This window comes from Vicugna pacos, unplaced genomic scaffold (assembly GCF_048564905.1).
Source record: "Vicugna pacos unplaced genomic scaffold, VicPac4 SAC-SAT, whole genome shotgun sequence".
Lineage (NCBI taxonomy): Eukaryota > Metazoa > Chordata > Mammalia > Artiodactyla > Camelidae > Vicugna > Vicugna pacos.
Window position 1 is genome coordinate 18115449 of NW_027328721.1, and position 7282 is coordinate 18122730.

Here is a 7282-nt window from a genome sequence, read left to right on the forward strand (position 1 = left end):
CTATTGTGTTCTTCTTTAGATCTAATTAAAATGTAACTTTATATAATTTGATAATATTCCATATTTCCTTCTGTGGCAATTTAATGTTCAAGTAGTAGAAATATCTGGAGTGCATATATTAAATTTTGGTTCATCTTTTCATGGTTGAGTTGTAAACGTTCTTTATATACTTTGAATCTATGCCTCACATCAGATGTATGATTTGCGAGTATTTTTTCTTATTCTGCGAGTTGTCTTTTCATTATTTTAAACAATGTTTTACTTCCTATCATGAATTTTATAGCATGGATTTTATAAATTTCAGTTCTTATTTATATTACTCAGATGTTAAACCCCAAATCTAATCTAATTTGGGGGGAGCGTATAGCCCAGTGATAAAGCACAGGTTGAGCATGCATTGAAGTCCTGGGCTCAGTCCTCAGACCCTCCACTAAAAACATTTTACACACATAAATTATAAATTCAGATTGGAAACCGAAGAATTTACACTTCAATTGGTACTCCATGTTTGGCAGTCTTTTCTGAGGTCTTTGTGAAATAACATTGTGAGTGTTGTACTGTCAACAGCTGATGAAAATACTTTTAGACTTGTATGCATTAGCAAAGCTAAGAGAGTGATGAAAGGAAACATCTGTTAATCACTTCCATAGTTGATCATTTCAATATTAAATTACAAGATGCATAACTTGGTCTCCACGTATCCTGCAGTACAAAATAAACACCGAAATGCAGAAAAATTTCAAAACTGTAAAATCGTGCCCCAATGTGGTCAAGCACCAAATGCAACACAGAGTGTCATTGCAACAGTCATGTTTTCTTTTTTTGATTCTTCACACTGTCTTCTACTCTGTCTCAGGAGGAGTATGAAACATTCCTGAGCCATGAAGCATGTAAAGAAAAATCAGCATCTCCCAGAAGATCAGTTTATCACATTACCGTATTTCTTATTCATGAAGTTTGATCTAATTGCCTCAGCATAGAAGTGTATTATTTTACAGATCATAATGATGCATGAATGTAATTATATTAGTGATTTTCACATATTAGCAAAATAATGTCTGTCTTTAGCAGTGAAACAGTGTTTGATTTCTTTGAAATGCAACGTACAAATTACATGCATATTAAAATTATTACATTCATTTCAATAGCTTATGATACTATGACAAGTGTAAATTATAAATATTTTTATATATACTGTTTTCCTCTTGAATACATGGTTTCAATGCATTTAGGTGACTTTATAGTTCACATAGTTTACCATCAACATAATTCCTGTTTCCAAATAATTTCCTAGATTTCTGTCTTTATTAAGCCTTTAAAATTTCCTGTCCTTCTGTCCAAAGTCCAGGCATACATTATCCAAAAGTCAAATAGCATATTGTCAGTCAAACTGAAAGACATCAACCCTTCCAAAATAGCCTTTCAGATTATTACTTCCATCAGTTGCATTATGATGCCATTTCTCTGAAAAATAATTGTTTTTTTAAATTATTTGAATAGTCTCTTCAAATTTTAAGTCTCACTTATTTTCTTGGCCAGTGAGCACCAACTGATCAGAGCTCAAAATGTGAGGACTGGCTGACTTTTCAGTCAAACTGTGGAAGAACTAGTTTATGACACCTTCCTTTGTTGCTTCTTTTTTTGTAATTTATTTAAAAAAAAAATCCTGAACACAGCATAGTAACAAAAATTACAAGCTAGTCTCAAACTGCTATGTTAAGGAGGAGGAGACTAATAGCAAATTACTGGCCCACTGGCCCTTTAAAAATCACCCTGTCTATTTCTGGGCCCTCTGTTCTGTTCCTTTGATCCTCATGTCTGTTTTTATGCCAACACCATGCTGTTTTGATGACTGTAGCTCTGTAGTGTTGTCTGAAGTCTAGGAGGGTTATTCCTCCAGCTTTGTTCTTTTTCTTCAATATTGCTTTGATAATTCAGGGTCTTTTGTGATTCCAGATAAATCTTAGGGTTGTTTGTTCCAGTTCTGCAAAAAATGTTCTGGATAATTTGATGGGGATGACATTAAATTTGTAGATTGCCTTGGGCAGTATGGCCATGTTAACAATATTGATTCTTCCAATCAAAGAATATAGGATGTCATTCCATTTCTTTAAGTCCTTTGTAGTTTCCTTAATCAATGTTTTGTAATTCTCCATTTATAAGTCACTCACCTCCTTGGTCAGATTTATTGTTAAGTATTTTATTGTTTTGGGTGTAATTTTAAAAGGGATTGTTTCTTTACTTTCTTTTCCTGTGGATTCATTGTTAGTGTAGAGAAATGTAACTGAATTGTGTATGTTAATCTTGTATCCTGCTACCTTGCTGAATTCTTTTATTACCTCTAGCAGTTTTTGTGTGGAGCTTTTAGGGTTTTCTATATATAGTATCATGTCATCCGCATAGAGTGACAATTTTACCTCTTCTTTTCCAATTTGTATCCCTTTGATTTATTTTTCTTGCCTGATTGCCATGGCTAGGACTTCCAAGACTATGTTGAACAGAAGTGATGAGAGTGGGCATCCTTGTCTTGTCCCAAATTTTAATGGGAATGTTTTCAGTTTTTCACTCTTGAGTACTATGCTGGCTGTAGGTTTGTCATAAATAGCTTTTATTATTTTGAGATATGTTTCCTATAAACTCACTTTGTAAAAAGAGTAAAATAATGTCATCTGCAGTAACATGGATGGACCTAGATATCATCATTCTAAGTGAAGTCAGCCAGAAAGAGAAAGAAAAATACCATATGACATCACTTATATGTGGACTCTTAAAAAAAAAAAAAAGGACACTATGAACTCACCTACGAAACAGAAAGAGACTCTCAGACATAGTAAACAATCTTATGGTTACTGGGGAAAGGGAGTGGGAGGGGATAAATTTGGGAGTTTGAAATTTACAAATGCTAGTCATATACATAAAAATAGATTTTTTTAAAAGATTCTTTTATAGAGCACAGGGAACTGTGCTCAATATCTTGCAATAACCTTTAATGGAAAAAATATGAAAATGAATATATGTATGTATATGCAAGACTGGGACACTGTGCTGTAGACCAGAGATTGACACATTATAATTTACTGTACTTCAATAAAAAAATAAATAAACCTATCTAAAGTATTTAACTTTAAGGAATAACATCTTTTTAACAGCTTTATTGAGGTATCATCATTAAACACAAAACGGCACATATTTAATGTGTAGATTTTGATGTGTGGACACAGGCATACATGCATGAAACCATCACACAGTCAAGATGAGAGACACATCAGTCACCTCCAATGGTCCCCTTATGTCCCTTTGGGTTTTGTTTGTGTTTTGGTGTGTGTGTGTGTGTATGCTAATATTTAATATGCAATTTTAAGCTATTTCAGACATGAACTAGTTCAACCTAAACCCAGTAGAGTTAGTGAAGTTATTCAAGCAAGGATTTTACTTGCATGCTTACTTTTGGATTGAGTTCCTCCCACCTTTGGAATCTGAATTTGCCTTTTCCTAACATCTAAGGTCTGTATGATGCACACGTGGGAGTCTATGTGCTGAAATCCGTGTGCAGGAACTCGTTTTTAGAGGGAAGCATGGAGACGTGGTCTCATTAAGAAAATCCACGTGTGCGGTTGAAAGTGATCTCAAGCTGTGCCTCAGAGGTTATGGACTGTGCCATCACGGACAATAGACCCTGGGACATCCATCACTGCCGTGTCGGCCCCCTTTGCTCAGTCCAGAGAGGGTGTGATGCTACATCCCAAGACCCTAATCCTTTTGTGTTAAGAGTGCCATTCGGCGCCTTTTATCTTTTTTTTTTTTACATTTTTTATTGATTCATAATCATTTTACAGTGTTGTGTCAAATTCCAGTGTTCAGCACAATTTTTCAGTCATTCATGGACATATACACACTCATTGTCACATTTTTTTCTCTGTGATTTATCATAACATTTTGTGTATATTTCCCTGTGCTATACAGTGTAATCTTGTTTACCTATTCTACAATTTTGAAATCCCATTCTATCCCTTCCCACCCTCTACCCCCCCCCCGGTAACCACAAGTCTGTATTCTCTGTCCATGAGTCTATTTCTGTCCTGTATTCATGCTTTGCTTTTGTTTGTTTTTGTTTTTTAGATTCCACATATGAGCGATCTCATATGGTATTTTTCTTTCTCTTTCTGGCTTACTTCACTTAGAATGACATTCTCTAGGATCATCCATGTTGCTGCAAATGGCATTATGTTGTCAGTTTTTATGGCTGAGTAGTATTCCATTGTATAAATATACCACATCTTCTTTATCCAGTCACCTGTTGATGGACATTTAGGTTGTTTCCATGTTTTGACTTTTGTAAATAGTGCTGCTATTCTTAATGGATAAATTAGCATTCCTTCAGAACAGCTCCGGAAAACATGACCAGGATGCTCTGGGACTATTTAATGCGATGAAAGCCAGTTAGATACAAGGATGTCTGTGAACTAAATCAATAATACAACATTCAGAATGTACCTCTTTCTCTTTTTCCCAGGCAATTTTGAAGTTGAACAATAGAATAGGAATCAGGAACTGGTGTTCAATCCTGCAGGTCACTGATTACCATTTTATTTATCATAAACTGATAAAGATTTCTCTAAAACTCTATTATAGTAACTTTAATTATAGTAATTTAAGATATCATCTCTCCTTGCCTAAAGTGATTTTTTTAATGATAACAGGATCTGTGACCCACTTATAAGCCACCAGCAGGAATCCCTTCTGGATTTAAAATGATGAAAGGAGCTGCCTTCACTCACAGAGCAGCAGACAGAGGGGTTCTATCATTTTCTCTCTTTCTTCCTTCCTTTCTTCTTTCTTTTCTTCTCTCCTTTCTGTTCCTTTTCCCTCACCTCTTATTCTTCTTCCTCCTCCTTCTCTGCCTCTTCCTCTCTTTTCTTTCCCATCTCTTTTCCATTTTTCTGGTCACTCTACTGACATCATGACAAAATTCATTTTATAATGGAATCAGCACAGAATTGATACTGCCAATACCCATTTCTCCCCCCAGATGTAGCTATAAAATTATGACTGACACCACGCACCAGACTACAGTGAAGCCTGTGAGCCCGTGCTTCTATTAAAATGTAAATATGAATTATGAGCATTTGGGGGAAATAGAGGTGTCTCTGGGAGTTCCTTTTTGTATTAATAGATGCAAGGATGTCTATGAACTAAATCAGTATTACAACATTCAGAATTTACTTCTTTCTCTTTTTTTCAGCTCTTTTGATGTTAAACAATATGTAGCACTTTTAAATGAGGAAATAGTGATCAATCCTGCAGGTCACAAATTACCAATATATTTATCATAAACTGATAAGGAGTATTTTTGGAAAATATAGATGTCTCTAAGAATTGTTTAGACTATTAAGCAAGTTTTACTAATGGCTAAAAGAGAAAACCGGATGGGGTAATAGTAGTCTACCTCAGTAGGAAGATGGCTAAGGGGAACTCAGAGGCTCCTGTTGTGTATAGTTGGATGGAATTTGGTGGTTTTCTTAGGTGGTTAAGTTACAGTCACATTGGAGAAGTCAGAAGAGCAGAGACACTGAGACCCAGAAAGACTGCTTAGGTGGGAGATGCTTCCTGGCTTTAGGGAATAAAATATGAAATATCTATACCATGAAATGCATGTATGCTAATTCCTGGTAAAAAGGAGTCTTAATGTATTACTTTAAATGTGCAGCAGGAGACTGTCAACTGCTAAATTCAAGAAAACACCTTCTTCGTAATATAAGGTATGAGGTTAGAACTGAAATACTAAGTTTTAAAGTTCTCATCACAAGAAAGAAAATTCTGAAACTGCACATGGCATATGTTAACTAGATTTACGGTGGGAGCATATTAAAACACAAATATTTAATCTTATGTCATGTATCTGAAACTGAAGCATGTTGTATGTCAATTATATCTAGAAAAATGAATTAAAATACTAAATTCTCACACATAGTATTGCAGTGAAATAATTGCTACCATCAACTCCTTTGTCCCCCAAAAGAAAATTCTGAGTCAGAAGTTTTACAAAATAAGAGGGCTCTTAAAAGATAATTTTCAAAAATAGAAAAATCATAATTGTCACACACATAAAAATAAACATGGGTTAAAATGTTTTATTTAGCTCAATAATGACTGAAATGGTAATGAGCTGCAACCAACTGAAAGGAGAATCCAAACAATAAACATCATAAACATAGAATATTGAAATGAATGGGTGACAGCTGGGAAGGGAAGTCAGTTTTTCCTCCACTGAACAGAATTACATGTTCACAGGCAGGAATTATGTTGCATTGCTAGCTGCTGTCTAGAACTTAGAAAGCTATAAAATAACTGCCATAGAAACAGAAATACATAAGCTGCAGTGCATACTTTTCCAGTGAGGTACACTCTTTTTCTGGACTCTGACATTTTTTATTAGTTGTTTCATGATATAAGTGACAGGTAAATAGATTAATGTTTTTAAATGATGGGTAGAGGAATTAAGGAATGAATGAATGAATTAATAAAAGACACTGGAAAATGTTTTTCATGACCTCTGATCATCCCTCATTTGTTCTCAAATAAGAACACATGCTCATCTCACTTTTCTTCCAAATTTTGTCTCCTTATCATGACTTCATTTCCATATATATATTTTTCCTGTTAGCCAATCACGTGATTTCACTCTTTTGCTCCCATTTCCTATTTTTTTCTCAACCTTTTTAATTCCCCAGTCTTAAATTTTTCTCTTGAGCTTTTGTATAATATCCACCTTTATTCCTGAATAATGATTCAATGGCTGAAAGTAAAAAAAGTGGAAAGCACCTAAAACTTCAATATATATAAAGTAAAAGCAAAAGCTTAAAGGAGATGGCATTTCTATATTCCTTCTCCCTACATTGGTTCCTCATTTTAAGTATATTTCCACTCTCTAAATACTTTTAAAATCCTCTCTTTTATTTTTACTATTGAGTGATAGATCAGAAGAGCTAAGTTAAAAATCATGTTCAAAGAACAAATCAAGGAATTGAATTTAAATTGAACTGAACTGAAATGCCTCATGTTGGCTTGTTGAAGAACACAAGGATGGAAGTGTGGGAGAGAGTTGCAAATGATGAGAGAAAGCAAAGGCTGTAAGCAAACATCTGATGTTTCTCTTTCTCTTTAAGGGGTAGGAACACCATGATTATTTAACATACATATGCACTGTGAAATTATTACCATAATCAAATTAACACACCCAACATCTCATGTATTTACCATCTTATTTCATGGTGAGGACACT